Genomic DNA, 16,832 nt, shown 5'->3' with positions numbered 1-16,832 from the left:
TTGACTGCTCCAAGGGACCTTGGTCTTAAGAATTCAAGGTTGGGATCATCTCTGACATTATCTTCGAGGAAGAAAGCTAACATTAGCATGCTTTTAACATCAAAGACAACCTGTCTCCAGAAAAACTTTCACGAGGAACAGGGAAAGTCTATGGGGGCCAAGGTGTAACTTCAGAATGTTGGAGAAGTGACCTCACCATATAGAATGTCACCAGCTACTAAAAGACGCAGGAAATGTGAAACCGGCATTTAGTGTGTAATTCCAGACTTAAAGTGGGCTCATTCAAGGAAGAGGAGAAGACTCAGGCTAAAGAAATGAACTCTTTTCGACTGTGAAATAGCCTTTGACCAGTGTAAAGTTCTAGAACTAGGTTTTCAACAGCTAAAGCAGACAGGCTTCAGAGACCTCCATATTACATAAGGTACTCAGAGGTGGCTGAGTGCAGGGAGACATTTGTGCTGTCCTTCATGATGTCTCACAGTCTGGGCCCAGGCTTTTTGTCCAGCTAGAATATCCTGGAACAGTATGTCTGCCAGCATCAGGCAGCAGAGCCATGCAGAGACAGTGACCAGGCATGGGCAGCCACTGGACTATCACTATGAGATCAACTTTATTCACTGAGTGACACTGAGGTCCCCAAGGAGCACCTGATTGCCAATGCATGAAAGTTATGCAAGATCTCTTGGGTCCTCCAGATGAGCGGCACAGGGATACAGGGTTTGACTCGGGGATGGGGACTGCAATGTCCCACCTCTGTGGCTCTTCTCTTCGATGTTTGGAGAACAGCCACCCTCAGAGCTAAACCTCAGCCCCCTTCTTGCCAGGAAGCAGGACCAGAGCTGGTGTGACTCCTCTTTGCCTGAACTTCTCCCTGACTTACCCCTGCCCTGGGTGCTGATTCAAGCTCATATTAATGCAGGCTTAAACCAAGCACCAGGCCCCACCCACTCACGGTTCAGAAGGAGCCCTATGGCTCAGCCTGTGGCAGGCAGGCATCCACCCCAAGCTCTGGGATTTATGAGTGAGCTGCCCTTTTGTTTTTTCTCGGTTTTGAAGCAAGGCCAATGCAGTTTTACAGGCTCTTGCTTCCCAGAAACTGACAGATCCAGGTGTCTCTATGTTGACTCCCCCTCTCCCCCTCCAGTTATGGGGACAAGAATAAAATTCCTTTCTAAAACTGATCTTCAACCCTCTTTTATTTTTACTCAGTAGCAGTAAATCAAAACCAGACAACATTATGCACTGTAACAGGGGCTTTCATGCAGTGATTGCTCTTCCCCGGGTATTTTCTAGAGATTTTGTTCTCAAAATTTGCCAATCACAGAAGCCATGCCATACACAGATTCCTGACAGTTCTGTGTTGGTTACACCTAGGAGAGCCGTGGGGTCCTGTACTCCGGGCATCTCAGCAGCCATTGGTCCCTGAGCAAGCTGTTCGGCCCGCCTTATACTTGGCTCTCACCTGCAAACTCAGGCAAAAAGGTTTCCTGTGGTGCTGGCAGAGCCTGGGGTGCATAGTCAGGCAGATGTCCATTGGCCTCCCCTCTGAGGTAGCTGTCCCAGGATGCTACAGAGCAGGAGCTATAGGTCAAAGACTGCTGCATTCCAGGCTGCAGAATGCACAAGAACCACACAATCAGTTCTCTGGCTCATGAGTATCCCACGGTGAGCCAGGCATTTAAGAGATTCCCACTCTCCAATCCCCAAACACTCATGGAGCTCCAGTGCAGAATTCTGGGAACAACTGCAGAAGGCCGCATCCTGAGATGCCACTGAGCCTAGGCATCCGTAGAAACAGCAGATCTTCCTTTGAACCAAATTAAAGGAAGACAGAGTTTGCTTACTGTTGCTGTGATCAACACCATGACCAAAAGCTACTGAGGGGGGAAAGGGACTATTCCATTTGACAGCCTTCAGTCCATCATGAAGGGAAGTCAGAGCAGAAACTCAGGGCAGGAACCTGCAGGCAGGAACTGAAATGGGAGCCATGGAGGAGTGCTGCTTACTGGCTGGCTCTCAATGGCTGCTTTATTGGCTTCCTATACCTCCAAGGACCAGCAGCCCAGGGGTGACACTGCTTACAATGGGCTGGACCTTCTCACATCAATCCTCAATCAAGAAAACACTCCCCCTCCCATGGACTTGCCTACAGGCCGACATGATAAAGACATTTTCTCAGTTGAAATTCCATCTTTCCAGATGACTGTAATTTGTGTCAAGTTGGGGAAAAAACAAAAAACAAAAACCTGACCAAGACAGTGTGCATCTCTGCTGCAGCCTGGGAGTCCTAGCCTCCCTGACTTGTCAACCCTTTAGAAAAAGGATGTCTCAGCTGGATGTTGACACTAGCAAGCATGTGTCCTGTACCTTCTGGCCCGTGGCCCAGCCTCTATAATCCAGCGCAGGTCAGAGTAGAAGTCTGGGAGGTACATCTAGTAAGAACTTGAGCCATGGACACAGTTGGCAGGCCTCTTTCCCTTACATGACCCTTTCCCAGCCTGAAGCATCAGTGGCCCAAATTCTGATTGATGGGGAACTGGCATGTGCGTTTTTTTTTTCTTGTGACTGTACCTCTGTATTTTACTTGGGTGAAAGGCTGGTGTGAGATACAAACAGAGGGAGGCAAATTGACTCTGCCTGCAGACTGGGGTGAGGTTTATGGGCTTGCTGGCTGCTAGCCAACCCATCATCTTATGCCCATGTAAGAGAGCAAGCAAGATGCAAAAAAGTGTCCCTCACTGGGTCACACAGTTTGGTCAGTGCAGAGGTGTGGAAGGCATGTGATACATCTCAACCCTTAAGGCAAGGACTCCCTTCACTTTTCTCTTCCCCTTTGAGGTACGTGCATCACCAATGTCCTTAGTCCAGGCAACGGGCAGGGCAGTTCCCAGCATAGGTTCCTCGATCAAACTGAGTGCAAGCTGAGTCCCTTGACTCAGACGCAGCCAGGATTAAGAAATGAAGTTGGGTTGACAAAACAGTCTTTGACTAAAGTAATCCCAGACTGTCTTAGAGCTGTTGACATCATGAAGGTTTGTAATACAAACATGGCCCAGGGGCCAAAGTTCCCATAGGGAGAAAGATACTAGGCCTTCAGTTGTACTAAGCATCTCAGAAAGGAGCTGTTACCATGGTGACTGTATAGGACTAAACAAGAAAAATTGGGAATGGCTTAGATTATGACAGAGTGTTGTTGTTTTGATATCTACTTTTACTTACTGTGTGTGTGTGAGTGTGTGTGTGTGTAGATTAAAGGACAAATTATAGGAGTTGATTCTCTGTCTGCCATGTGGTTCTTGAGAGTCAAGCTCTGACTGTCAAGTTTGGTGGCAGCCTTTACCAGCTGATCCATCTTGCCAGCACAGATCATGTCTTTAATTCATAAACTTAGTGGCCCTCTTAGAGGCTGTTTCCAGATTTGAAGATGTTATTTGTTAGGTTTGGTACAGAAAAGGGCTTACCCAAGTTTTGACTCTTGCAATCTGCCAAGAAGCCGTGTGCCCTACTTGCTTAAAGAAATTGATGGGTAGGAGGAAACATTTCTTGGCTCCACTTAGAAACCGGGTTGTGAGTGTTCTGTCCACGATGTACTGGAGCCCTTTGTAATGCCAAGTCACAAGGTACAGCAGGACCACAGTGGTCCTGGCACAGAGCACATTTCTAAGTATCTGTTTTGACAGGAAAGATCAGATGAAGCTGAGTTATGAAGGTGAATTATGAATTTCTTGAAGGAGGGGTGCGATTCCATATTACTTTTGACAACTGAGCCATTCTTGAGATAGGAGTATTAATAGGTAAAATAGAGAATTAGCTAACTTAGACTATTGGATCAGCAAGTCAGAAAGGAGCACAGTTACTATGGTGACTGTTATAACTAAACTCAAGAAAAAATGGAAATGGCTTAGATTATGTTGGAGTTTATTATTATTGCTTTTTTGATCACATTTTTACTTTTGTGTGTATGTGCACACGTGCATGTATGTGTAGATCAAAGAAGAACTTAGAGGAGTATGTCTGTATTTCATGCTGTATCTAGTATATGCTTAGGCTAAACAATGCAATGTTTATCTGGAATTCAAATGCAAGCGGGCAGCCTGTACATGTCTTTGCTGCACCCTTTAGCATTGGGTGGTGGCTGGGAGATTTTTCCAGGGTAATCCTGTCCTTTTATCACTTCTTAGGAATAGACACCACTCCTCAGTTTGGGCTGCACCTCACCTGTATCCCTTTATTAACTGGATGTTTCTCTTGCTTTACATTGCTAGTTCATACTCAGGTTTCCCTAACTCGGTATGGACTGCCACCAAGTCCTGCAAATAATTTTTTTATTATGCTCAGAGAACAGTTTTTTAAAATTTGTATTGATTTTTTTTTTGTACATTGGTGTTTTGCCTGCATGTATGCCTGTGTGAGGGTGTCAAGTCTCCTGGAACTAGAGTTACAGACAGCAGCAAGCTGCCATATGGGTGCTGAGAGTTGAACCCGGGTCCTCTGGAAGAGCAATCAGTGCTCATAACCGCTGAGCCATCTCTCTCCAGCAAATGATTTTTAAATTGCATGAACCATATTGTTATTTATTTCCTGTACTGTAGCAATATATTTCCATATTTCCAACTCATAGAGGAGATTTATTTGCATGCTGTTATGGTTCAAAGAAGAAAACTAAAACACCATGGCGCTGCTCCTGGCTTCTACAGCTGGTTAGCATGGCTCTGAGTATCCAAATGTGGAAGGTGGTTTCTTCAGTTCCAAGCACAATGCATGTGCCCTGGCTGTTAAATCACTTGCTTGCCTGTAACAGAATCCCGGAAATCTCAACAGGGAGTCTCAATAGCAAAGGGCTACTCCCTGGCAGAACATTCAATAAAGCTTCAGTAGGAGCTGCAGACCTTCCCCCATGCTTATGTGCTCTCCTTCTTCCTAGCATGTGGTCACCCTCCCTCTGCCTCCCAGCACACCGACCTGTGTTGCTGCCCACAGCTTCTCCTTTGCAAAGGACTCAGGCTTCCCCATGTCTACATTTACAGAACTTCTTGGCACCGTCATCCAAAAGGATAATGATATGCTTCAGGGGAGATTCTGATTGGTCCAGTTGGAAGCAGCCAGCCCTGGTCCAGTAGCTTCTGGGAGCAGATAAATCCCATTGGGTGAATTCACTGGTATGTTCTCAGCAGGGGTCTTTGATGCGCGTCTACCCTAGTAATTAAGCTGCAAGAATGGTGTCTAAATTATCTGATCTGCCAGCCAGATTCCCGCAAGTAGATTCTGCACTGAGGCATGTTTGGGGGTGTTGGAGGCAATCTCACCCTAGAGTCACCAATAATCTTGTTTACACATGCCACAGTATTTCTGAAGATTGCCAGCTCATCTCAGGAGTCTGGAGCAGTAGCCTACAAGCAATCGGCTTGTGATCTCTGTGCAAACAGTGGAAGCCATCAACAAGGACCTGTGCAGAGAAAATGAACAAAGTTGCTACTACAGATTTTGTTAAGTATTACATTTGGTTAAAGACCTACGCAGTGACCCTCAGTGTCTCAGGACCCCATGGAAAACCAACTGCTCTATGCCAGCCCTCCACCCCCACCCCTTTTCTGTATGTTTGTTTATTTTGGTACATAATTAATCCTCATCAAGACAATGTACAAAACAGCCACGGGCAGAAGGAAAGATGCCTAGCCACACAACCATAGATGTGAGAGTTTCTCTACCACTCCCAGGTGAACAGCGGCCATAGCTCAGGAGTAGATGAATTTGTGTTTCTGGCTCTTTGAATGGAAATGCCATGAGTTTCCTCCCATCCATAAAGATGTTTTAATGGCCACGTGGCCTCATTCCCACTCAGTCCTCCTTCTCCGATGTCTTAGACCACTCCCATGCTTCCTGCTCTAGCCCTTCTTGTAATCAGCGCCCATCATGAGCAGGGCCAAGCTTTTGCCTAAATCCATGCAGATTGTTTATTGCTGCACTCCTGATTTCATCTTTGACCCTGTGGCTACTCAGGAATGTTTTGTTTTTGTATTGCTTTGTTTCAACTTTCCAGTGGCCGCAGTTTCCTGTTTATACATCCATTATTTAGTTCTAGTTTTATTGTTCTGCGGTCAAAGAAGTCAGATGGCACAGTTTGCTCTTAGGAATTTATTGAGATTTTTAAGTAGTTCAACACACAGTCAGGTTTTGTAAATGTCCCAGGAAAGGTTAGAAGATGTTGGACCCCTCCTTTGTAGACTGTGAGTGGACTCTTGGCTGTAATTTAATTATTCAGAATTCTCCTTACTGACTCTATTTTTTTTTAATCTCTTGAAAGCCGAGGAATTATCCCACACCACTATTTATTTCTGGCTTGTCTTCTTGCATTAATATCAACCCAGAGAGTTTGGCAGCTCTGTTGGGTTTATACTGAAAATCAGGGCAGATCGTGACGCTATTCTGCCACCTGGGAGACATTCTTCCATAGGAACAAAGAGGACACCACTACCCCTCAACCACAAGTGGCACGTTTTCCCCATGTTTTTCACTCCATCCTGAATGACCTAAAACTCATTTGACATATTTCCTGAACTTAACTGATTCTCTGTAAATGGACGGTTCTCTCCCACCCACCAATTCCCGAAAAACCACTCAGAGGCTTGATATTATTTATAAATGCTTGGATGATAGATCAGGCTCATTACTAGTTAACCCTTACACCTAAATTAACCCACAATTCTTATCTATGTTTAGCCACATGGCTTGGTACCTTTTCTCAATACAACGTCCTCATCTTGCCTCTCTGCATTTGCAGGCAACTCTCTGACTCCATCCTTCCTCTTCCCAGCATTCTCCTAGTCTGGTTCTCAAGCTCAATCTCTTCCTGTCCTGCTATTGGTTGGTCAATCAGTTTTTTATTATTAACAAGGAGGATAATCCACAGCAATTCTCATCTTTTCTTCCAAGAGGTATTATTTTTGTTTACTTTTAATTATGTGTATATGCACACATGTGAGTGCATGTGCACTTGGAGTCCAGAAGAGGGCACTGGATCCCTATAGCTGGAGATACAGGCAATTGTGAACTGCTTGACTTGGGTGCCTGGAACTGAACTCGGGTCCTCTGCAAGAGCAGTAAAGTCTCTCTCCAGCCTGACTTTCACTTCTCCTAACTGCATGATCAACTCTCCAATGCTGCATCTTTCTCTGGTTGGTTGGTTACAAGTCTGTCTTTTTGTTGTTGTTGTTGTTGTTGTCCTCCTATGCCTCATAGGTCACTCTCCACTGCACAGAGTCCAGAAAGCAGAAAATAAAACTTTGTTCCCATATCCTTCCTGACTCTGCAGTTCCCCCACACTAGTGTGCATGGTGTTGATTGGGATACAAATTCTCCCTCTTCTTCTATGGCAACCATTCTGGGGAAGCGAGCTGGTTTGGATCAGGTACAGGATGCTAGCTGAGTGGTAACATCGGAGTCCATGTTCCTCAGATCATCCTCACTTTCAACTAGAGAGGCAGATATGGATCCAGCCTGGGTCCTGGCTTGCTAACTGTACACAGGCCCTCAGTCCATCTCTTGGCCTCTGATGACTTCTTAGATGGGGAAAGCCTCTCACTAGTACCATTCTGTGCTCGTCAAGTGGACTATCTGGCCAGGACACACTCTAGCACTCAGTAGGGCACTAGCTGGCCCATCCTCTCCAGCACCACTGCCATATTAGGAAGGCACTCTCCCTACTGAGAGAGATGTAGATCCAGAGCCCTGGGAGACCAGACTTTATAAATATCAGAAAGGGTCCCATACTGAAGAAGCCACATCTTCAGGGTGTCTATGCCCTCCCCTGATAAATAATCAGTCCTTTTCCAGGGAGTCTGCTGTGCCACGAGAAGGAAGTCAGGAAGCATCTCCACCACCATGGTCCACACTTACCTGGAGGGCAGCCTTCCCGGACTTGAGTCTCAAGAAACTCCCTAAGACACTTCCCTCTGATATCTGCCATCCCCTAGTCATCCCTGAGATTGTCCCTGCACGGCACCTTGCTGACATTTCCAGTGCTCCAGCCTCTTGATCTCTGTCTCTGTTCTTGGGGGTATTATTGTCTGCCTACAGACACTGGTATCTTCCTGGTAATCTCTCCTACTGATTTCTAAAACAAGAGACCCTTGAGTTTAGTAATAATAATAACCTGTAAAGCAGGAATCATGTGCTGGGACCAGTCTTCAGAGCTCTGTGGACATCTGTCCATCTGCTTCATCAATCAGCTAACTGCTAGCCTTAATCCCATGCTACAGAGGAGAAAACTGAGACATACAGTTGGGAGACTCACCCCACCCACACAGCCACGTGGACCCCACAGTCAAACGCAGTCTACTTCCTGGGTCTGTTGATGGCCCGGGTGCTCCTCAGCCCTGCATGGTGCTTAACACTCAGTGCCCCAGGATTAGAGAAAGGAGGGCAGTGGGCAATGGCAGGGAGGCTTAACCCCTGATCCCTACAAACAATCTTGGGAGGACTTTCCGACCATATATGGGCTGTAAAATAAACAGGTGGTGGGAACAAGTGCCTTTTCTTTTATGGGCTCCCCCAAAGGCTCTGCAGGGCAGTTGGAGCCGACACGGACTCTGTGATCATCAGGAAAAGTCCTTGTAAATAGCCTTCCCATGGTACTTCAGGGCACATTCAGGAGAATGTCCCTTCTCACCATAAGAAAGACAGTAATTCTCATGAGCAGGTGGAAGCCTGTGCCTGCTGATGATGCCTCCTCCTTTTCATATCCTCAAGCCAATGTGTCCTCCTCACTGTCATCGATGCCTCAGAGAGTATACCTGAAATGCCACTCGCCAAACGTCAGCGTTGCCCAGTAAATGTTTAATCAGTGTCCTATAGGCAGGGTCCACACAGATAGTGACAGGACATGGCAGTGACGGTCAGGCCAGCGTCTCACAAGCAGCTGAAGGAACCACAGTCATGTTTTCCTTTGATAACACCACTGCCTACAGCCCCACAGGCCACCTCTGCCAGAACAAGATCTGTCTCATAGCATCATCTAAATGGGACACACTCCCGGGCCGCCTTTTCCTCCAACTACCAGGATGTTAACTTCATCACTAAAGAATCAAAATATTTATAAGATACTTTGCCCAATTACTGCAGTGACATGCAGGCAGGGGTGTTGGTGGGGCTCTCTGCTTTCCTTAATTAAAGATCTCCATGGAGAAATAAACAAATGCTCTCCACTCAGCGCCGCTGAGATAAGGGCTGGAGAATGCAGTCGCCAGCTAAGGTACAGGAGTCTCTGCGCGTCGGCAGCATGATTAACTTAGGGAAGTAGCATGGTCTTCCTGGGTGATCCCGGGCAGGTCTCGGGGCCTCGATTGACTTGTCCAAGCTGTAAAATCTTGCAGGGATGTTAAGATCAGTCAAGGAATGCCTATAAAGTGCTTTGAACTCTTACAGTTAGACATTAAATAAATACCCAGTGTTATTAGAACTCCGCTGGGGCCCTCGAATGTTCGAAATGGGACTTTATTATAAATACTCTCTGAAGTTTGCCAAGAATAAATTGAATGGGTAAAGTCAACATACTTGGCTGTAACTTAATCCAACTTGGCTTATTTGCCAGAACTTGGCATCATGATACATGAATAGAAGCCTCTGGAGGAAGCATGAAAGGGTCCCATTATGTGAAGCCAACTGCTCAGCTAGATTTCCATATCTTCATGTATTCGTTCCAGTCTCTAGATGCCTTCGTGAGAGAGGAAAACAAAAAAATACAAAATAAAAATAAGGACCCGAAGGAAAGCCTCTTTGCATCTTCCTACAATTAATATAGCAAAGGCAAATTGGTTTAAAGATCACAAAACCATCGCATGTGTCAGTTGACTGATGAATGGAAACCAAGGTTCTTCTGTTTTAACTCAGGAGGCAAAAGCTACAGCAGTGCTCAGCTGCCTCTGTGGGTCAGAAATATCATCTCCGATGTAAGACATCGACACCTGTACTCAAATTAGAGGCGTTTTCATGTCTGGAAGCTTGTAAGGGAATCGTGGCTCTCCTGGAGTTGAATGGAGGGTTAGAATTGCAGATTCTGAAACGTTGCTTTGCTTTGGCCTGGACTTATCATGAGGAAACAGCATGAGGTCATTACCAAGAAGCCAACCTTCAGCCCATGTCAGGAGAGCAGGCAGGAGAGAGAGGAACACACAGAGGTGCCCTCCTTTTCCGTAGACTGGCTTCCCTCCGGTCTTCTGGGTACACGCCCGTGTGTGCACATGAGTGTATGCCAGTGTGTTTGCACAGGTGAGCCAGAGTCAACTGAATTGATTGTCAACCTTGGGTGTCATTTCTCAGGTCCCCCCCCCCCCCCCCCGTAGTATCTCACTAAATCTGGAGCTCACAGGTCAAGCTAGTCTGGCTGGCCAAGCAGTCCCATAGATCTAGCTGTCCTGCCTCCCAGTGCTGGGGCTGTAAGTGTGTGCTGCCACGCTCGGCTTTTTCACATGAGTCCTGAGGCACAAAATTGAGTTTTCTTTCTCGTATGGCTGAGCCATCTCCACGGCCACTTGCTTTTGTTTTGAACAACCTCGAGGACAAGACAAACTCTCCATGTTCCCGTTTCCCCCCTCGTCTACAAACCGCCACTTTAAAAAAGGCATTACAGGCAAAACTGTAGACAAAATAACACATCCCTGGAGACAGCCCCAAACTGACAGTCAAGCCCTCGGCCAGGCAAAGAAACATTTGGGCAAGGCTTGCTTTCCAATCAGCCTGATGTCTGAGCTTTCCCATCACCCTCTTACAGGAAAAGGAAAGTGACTGCATGCTGGCAGGTGCCCCTGAGTGTTTTCAGCAACAGACCTCCTCATGTGTGCCAGGGTTTAGATCCAGCACGTCTCCCTGGTGTTCACATCCGAGCAAGTGCTTGGGGTGTGTCCGAGATATGTTTAGCATGATACTCAATCTGCCAGCGATGGAAAAACGGTTGCTGAGAGACCCTTCCAGACTAAACGAAATGCATATTTTCTAGAGACATAAATGGGAGGGATAGAAGATTACTCAATAAAGCAGCACATGGAGAGGGGTGTCTTCAACACGCATGCTTTCTCCACAAATGAAAAGGCCATCAGGATCTGCTGAGTCTAGGACGCAAAACTAACAGCAGCAGACTGGGCCTGAGGAAGAGGTGGACATCGGAGGTCCTGATGCAATCAGCTCAGGGGAACAACCACAACTGCAGAGCTAGAGCCAGGTCTGAGTGTGGCTCACTCTGAGCGGCTTCCAGAAAAGCTGCTTTGTCCGAGGAGAAAGGCGACATAACCATTCCCTCATGAGGCAGCATCTGACGACCTTGGAACAGTCAGGGAGCTTATGGCTGCTGGGGAATTGTGACCATCCATTCTGAGTTCTGAAGTTGACCCTGGCACTGGCCAGGAATTGCCATTGCCCTGTGGGAAGAGACATGGGAAATGGCTGTGTCACCTCCAGAGCATGCAGCGAAGAAGAGGAAGGGTTACCAGGTCTGAGACCTGCCCCGGAGACCTGGCCTGTGTGACAGCAGGTGAAGCTCCCAAAGGCCAGTCGTGCTAGTATTGCCTAGAGAGAGTGCTCTTTCACCAGGTCTCTGTGGGGACAATGATAGTGTGCACCCACAAACCATAGCAGCAGGCCCTGTAGGCAGCCGGAAGTTTCTCCTGCCACTGTGTGAAAGATGCAGATGCCCTCACCACTGCTGGCTTCATGTAGGAGTCTCTCCACGGGCCCTGGGTTGAAAGCACCGTCAATCAACAGAACCAACCCGTTGCCTATTGGACCCAGGTCAGGTTGCCATCACCAACTACAGCCTGTCCCAGAACCCAGTGATCACGCAGTACCCTGCGCAAGTCACAAACTCCTAAGGGACAGTTCCATTGCCCTGAACTTTCCTAAGAGAATCCTGTCCTCTGAATCGCCCTGGGCTCCTAAAGGAACGACCTCAGCCTCACTTCCCCTTCCCTCCCCCTGGCCAAGGCTATCCCTAGTGTAGCTACCACTCACCCATTTTCTACTCCTGGCCCTTATGCCCATCTCCAGATGGGTCTGATCTTCTGAGCAATATGGAGAGGAAAATGAGGAGTGTGTGCCTCCTTAGGGTGATGAGTCGAAGCAGGAATGGCTGTCAACAAACACTTACTGATATAAACACACACACACACATTTGCACATGTGCACACTAAACACATGTAGGCCCACACTTGTGCGCACTTGTAGAGCAGACACTCATAAACACACACATGAGGTTAGATTTCAACACCGCACTCCAGCATGGTCAGGCTACTGCCCAAACCCCTCTACTTTGAAGGTGGTTAAGGGCACCCTATCCTTAGGGACAGAGCGGCATGCTTGCCATCACGTGAGTGCTACTAGGGTCTGCGGAAGGAGAAATCATATCACCTGCACACTTCCTACACTTGCTCAGTTCCTGCCAGAGAAGAGCAAAGATCCTGTACAAGTCCAGCCACACCCTGCCCAGCAGGCCGCAAAGAACCTCCACCTGCCAGCAGGCAGAGTTCCAGCCAGGCGCCATCATCATCTTCTTCGTGCTCCAGCTCCCGTGGAAGAGCCCAGATGCCCTGCTGTTCCCTGCCCTCCTTCGTTAGCAGAAAGGAAACTACTGAGCAGCATCAGGAACACCCTTTCCTTTCATCATCCGCATGGCCCCGACATTTCCATTTCAAACACTTGCTTGACAGCTGCAGATGTGACCGTTTCAGCCCCGCTCCAGGATTCCCCTCCGATGGATGACAGCAGCAGGCCGTTCACTTCCTCCATGTCCGAACGTGCATGATTCGTGCCAAGATGGCGCCACCATGCTCCTGGCAAAGCCTCAGGCTTCGAAGTCAGTTTGGGACCCAGACTTCGCACCTCGCCTTCTCACCAGTAGTCCGAAGGGTGTATTGTCTGTTGAGCACCCTACACCCTCTGTTCTCCAGCTAGAGCAGATTCCAAACACCTCCTGCTTCCTTCCGTGTGAGGAGGAAACGCCGACTGGAAGCTGCCTGTCCCAGCAGGCCCAGTGTGTCTGCTCCCCCAGGCCCTGCCCAGGCCTCTGCATCCTCACTCAGCACTGAGGGAAGGCTCCTGGGGAAGGCAGACAAGCGCTGTGACAGGCACCTAGGGGAAGTAAGCCCAGATACAGCAGGGATCGTCCTGAGGGGCTGCTAGGTCATCCTGGGGTTATAGAGGAGATTTGGGGGGTTGGTTTTTAAGATTTTTATTGCTGGGGTTGGAGAGACAGCTTCAATGGCTGCCCTTACAGAGGGCAGGTTCAGCTCCTAGCACCCAAAACTGTGTGACTCACAGGTATCATCACTCCAGCTCCACGGGATCCAAAGTTCCAGTAGTTTTTTCTATCTCCTCTGCTTGTATCCGCCCTGTGGTCCAGTTTCACTCAAGCAGGCTTGAGTCCAGAAGCTCAAAATAAGGTACCAAAGGGCTGATGGATTCCCAAGGGCTTAACTCCCAAAACCACCAGGAAGTTCACCCCATTGCCATCGGCTCCCAGAGCTGAACCTTGGACCCAGCTCTGGCCCTCATAGCCTCTGCCCTCAGACTTACGGTCTCTGTCCTCCACTTCCTGTTCTTTTCTTCTCCCTTCCTTTTTTTAAACAAGATCTCGAGGTCTCATGGTCTCATTCTGTAGCCTAGGCTGGCCTGGAACTCTGTGTGTTTCAAGATAGACTTGAACTTGTGGTACTGTTCTTACTTCCTCCTCTCCAGTGCTAGCACCATAGACATGGACCTCTGCATCCGCTTCTTTGTTTTTCAGTCAGGATATTGTGTGGAGTTGTAGCTTTAAATGATTAGAAATGATCTCCTCACCATCTCCTCGTCCTTACCCCTGGCTCTGGCTCATTACTCACTTGTAGCACAGTGACTGTGATCTCAGTGTCTTCCCAGCAAGGCCCTGGTCAACTTCCATTGCTTTACTCTGCCCGTGCTCAGTTCACCCTCATTTCTCATGTGGACAAAAGCCCGTGACTCATCTGGGAGCTATGAGTCCTGATGGGCACATTGAATTGTTGTAAACTTGTGACAGCTTCTTACCACCCCCTGTAGGGTACTCGGGAACCCATCTGGATGAGAGATACATTATTAATGTGGAACGTCATCGCTGCAGCAACAACCACATGGTCAACATTCCAAGGCCCACCCCCTCAGAGAGCACAGGCCTGAGCTGCTGGCTTTCAGCACGGGGCTCTGCGCTGTGAACAAGTGTCCAGGCTGGGGCAGGTGGCATTTGCTTAAGCAAATCCTTTGCTGACAAGTGGGTGGAGGACGGAGTGGGAAGAGAGAAGTCTGTTTCTCCAAAGTGGAGCTGCTCAGAGTTTCCAGCCCGGGAGAGGCCCGTGTCCACACTGCCATGCAAGTGTGAGCCACGTGTCTTGGTGATTAGGGCTGTGGTTTGGGCAGCGTGTCAAGAGCTTCCCCATGAGAGCCCCCCACAACCCTTCTCTGCCTGAAGCAGGATGTTCGGGATTTTTATTACAGGCAATCCAGTTTCTACAAGAGCCAGTAATGGCAGCCCCCAAGTGACCGTTCCTCCACATGCCTCAACATCAGTTCTTCTTCAGGATCCAGGGGATGCCTGTCTGGCTGTGCTCCTCTGCCTCCCTGACAGGACCCCACAGTCAAGTGACTATGATGAGAGCCTAAAAGCCGTGCTTGCTGGTCCAATAGCCCTGCCCCTGGAGCTCCATCCCTTACGACCCCCACTATTGGCCCCCCAACATGTTGTGAATGTCCTGGAGGCCAGAGAATCAACTGACCCCAGGACAGGGATTAGCAGGAGTCTGTAGACAAGTAGCAGAGTGTAGACTCCGAAGAGATGCTTTATTCCACAAGTCCAGAGCAGTATTTCTACACATAATTAATACAAACATGACTGATGAGAGAACTGTGTTTATTTGGGGCTGTTAATGCTATTTGTGATTGACAAGTTGTGACTATGCATCAATAGGCTGCCAAGTGGTGCTTCTCCGTATGGGTTCCATGCAGGGAATTAATAACTGGTTAACATACCCATCACCAGGCTTAGCATTTTTGGGTAATAGAACATTTAAAATTAGTTTTTTGTTTTATTATTTATTTATTTGTGTGAGCCTGCATGTCTCTGTGTAAGTATATGTACACATATGTGTGTGAATGTTCCTGTGGAGGCCAGAAGAGAACATTAGCTGTCCTCCTCCATCACTCCGCACCTAGTCCCTTGAGACAAAGTCTTTTCCTGAACATGGAACTTTTTTGCTTTTTTTCTGCCTTGTCTGGTAACCAATAAGCCCCAGAAACCGTGTCTCCATCTTCCTCAGAGCTGGGTGACAAAGGTGCTGAACGCCCAGATTGTTCCGTAGATGTTAGGGTCCTTGTGATTACACAGAAAATGCTTTCAACCACCCAGCATCTCCCCAGCCCGACTCCTGGTTATTGTGAAGTGCACATTATCACGGGCTACAGTCACCCTATTGAACAATAAACCCCAAAGCTTACCTGTTCTTGTAGATGCGGACCTTTGTCCCCTTGAACCAGCAGCTCCCAGCTCCCAGCTGCAAGCTCCCTCCCTCTCCTCTTCATCCTTAGCCTCCAGTAACTTTACTCTTCCCACTGCATCTACGACCTCATCTTTCTGTGTAACATGCTATTTAGACACATTCTGGGGTGGTGGTTAGAACTGGCTGTCAATTTGATCAGAACTGGAATCAACTAAGATATGGGGACGGTCACCCCTGGCTGAGACCAACTGGGAGAGAGATCTCATTGGATTCTCCTTTAATCATAGTTCCGCCCTTCCATGAGTCCAAGAATCTGTTGCCTTTCCCTAAACTATCTGCTGGATTCTGATTGTGGAGCCCCTGAAAGCAGGAGAGAGTTAAAAATAAGAAGGAGCTGGTGTGGTCCTCTTCCACGAGTAACACAAGCGTTGGGGTGGTGGGGACCCAACTGCAGAGGGGTGTCCCACTCCCTTGAACTGGAGGAGTGCAGGGAGAAGTGAGCAGAGGGCAGGGTGACAAAGCACACGTCCAGTGGAATTCCCTCTGGGGCCAAGATTGACTCTAGCAGACAGCTGGTAAACGAACATCACAAAATGTTCTTTCCACCTGCAAAGGATGGTTTCCTCTAAGCACAGCGGCACAGAGGGGTCTAGATAAAAGCACCACGTGTTTATATGAAATGCAATGGGTAGCCTGGGGTCGGGGGTGGGGAGGGGAGAAACCTCCAAATACATGGCTGACTAACACCAAGTAAGTTCTTGAAACCGTGAGAGCCAGACTTGGGACTGCCCACTCAGGCTGCAACACAACCAGAACTGTGGCTGGCTAAGGGTGTGGCAAAGTCTGGTCCGATTCTACTCAACAGCTGCTTCTGGTTCCCAATGGACACAGTGAGTCTCGGTGAGCTGTAGAAGGAAACGACATGCCTTCCACATCCACTACCCCAACATTCTGTTCTTGGGGCCCAGTGAGATGATTCCCTTCCTTCCCCTGCAGCCTGTCTGAGACCCCTGCACACACCCCTGTACACAGGCATTCTTTGAGATGGATGAGGTCACTGATGAGGATTGAGTTGAAAGCCTGTAAGCATACCCTGCCTCAATTCACTCCCCAGGCTTTCCCCCTGAACCTCACCAGAAACACGTAGGATTTGGATCAGTGAGATAGACTGTCAACCACCGTCAGCACCCAGGACTTGGACTTTGAACTGTCCCAGGAACGTGCCTTGCAAGCTCAGATCCAAGTGAGTGACAACAGAGGAATGGAACAGACTCCGAGCAAAGAAAGGTTCTCCGGTTCGAAACTCAACAGAACCTGAGCAGACGCGGGTGAAGCCCAGAT

This window comes from Peromyscus maniculatus, chromosome 13 (assembly GCF_049852395.1).
Source record: "Peromyscus maniculatus bairdii isolate BWxNUB_F1_BW_parent chromosome 13, HU_Pman_BW_mat_3.1, whole genome shotgun sequence".
Classification (NCBI taxonomy): domain Eukaryota; kingdom Metazoa; phylum Chordata; class Mammalia; order Rodentia; family Cricetidae; genus Peromyscus; species Peromyscus maniculatus.
Note: the sequence above shows the minus strand (reverse complement) of the source record.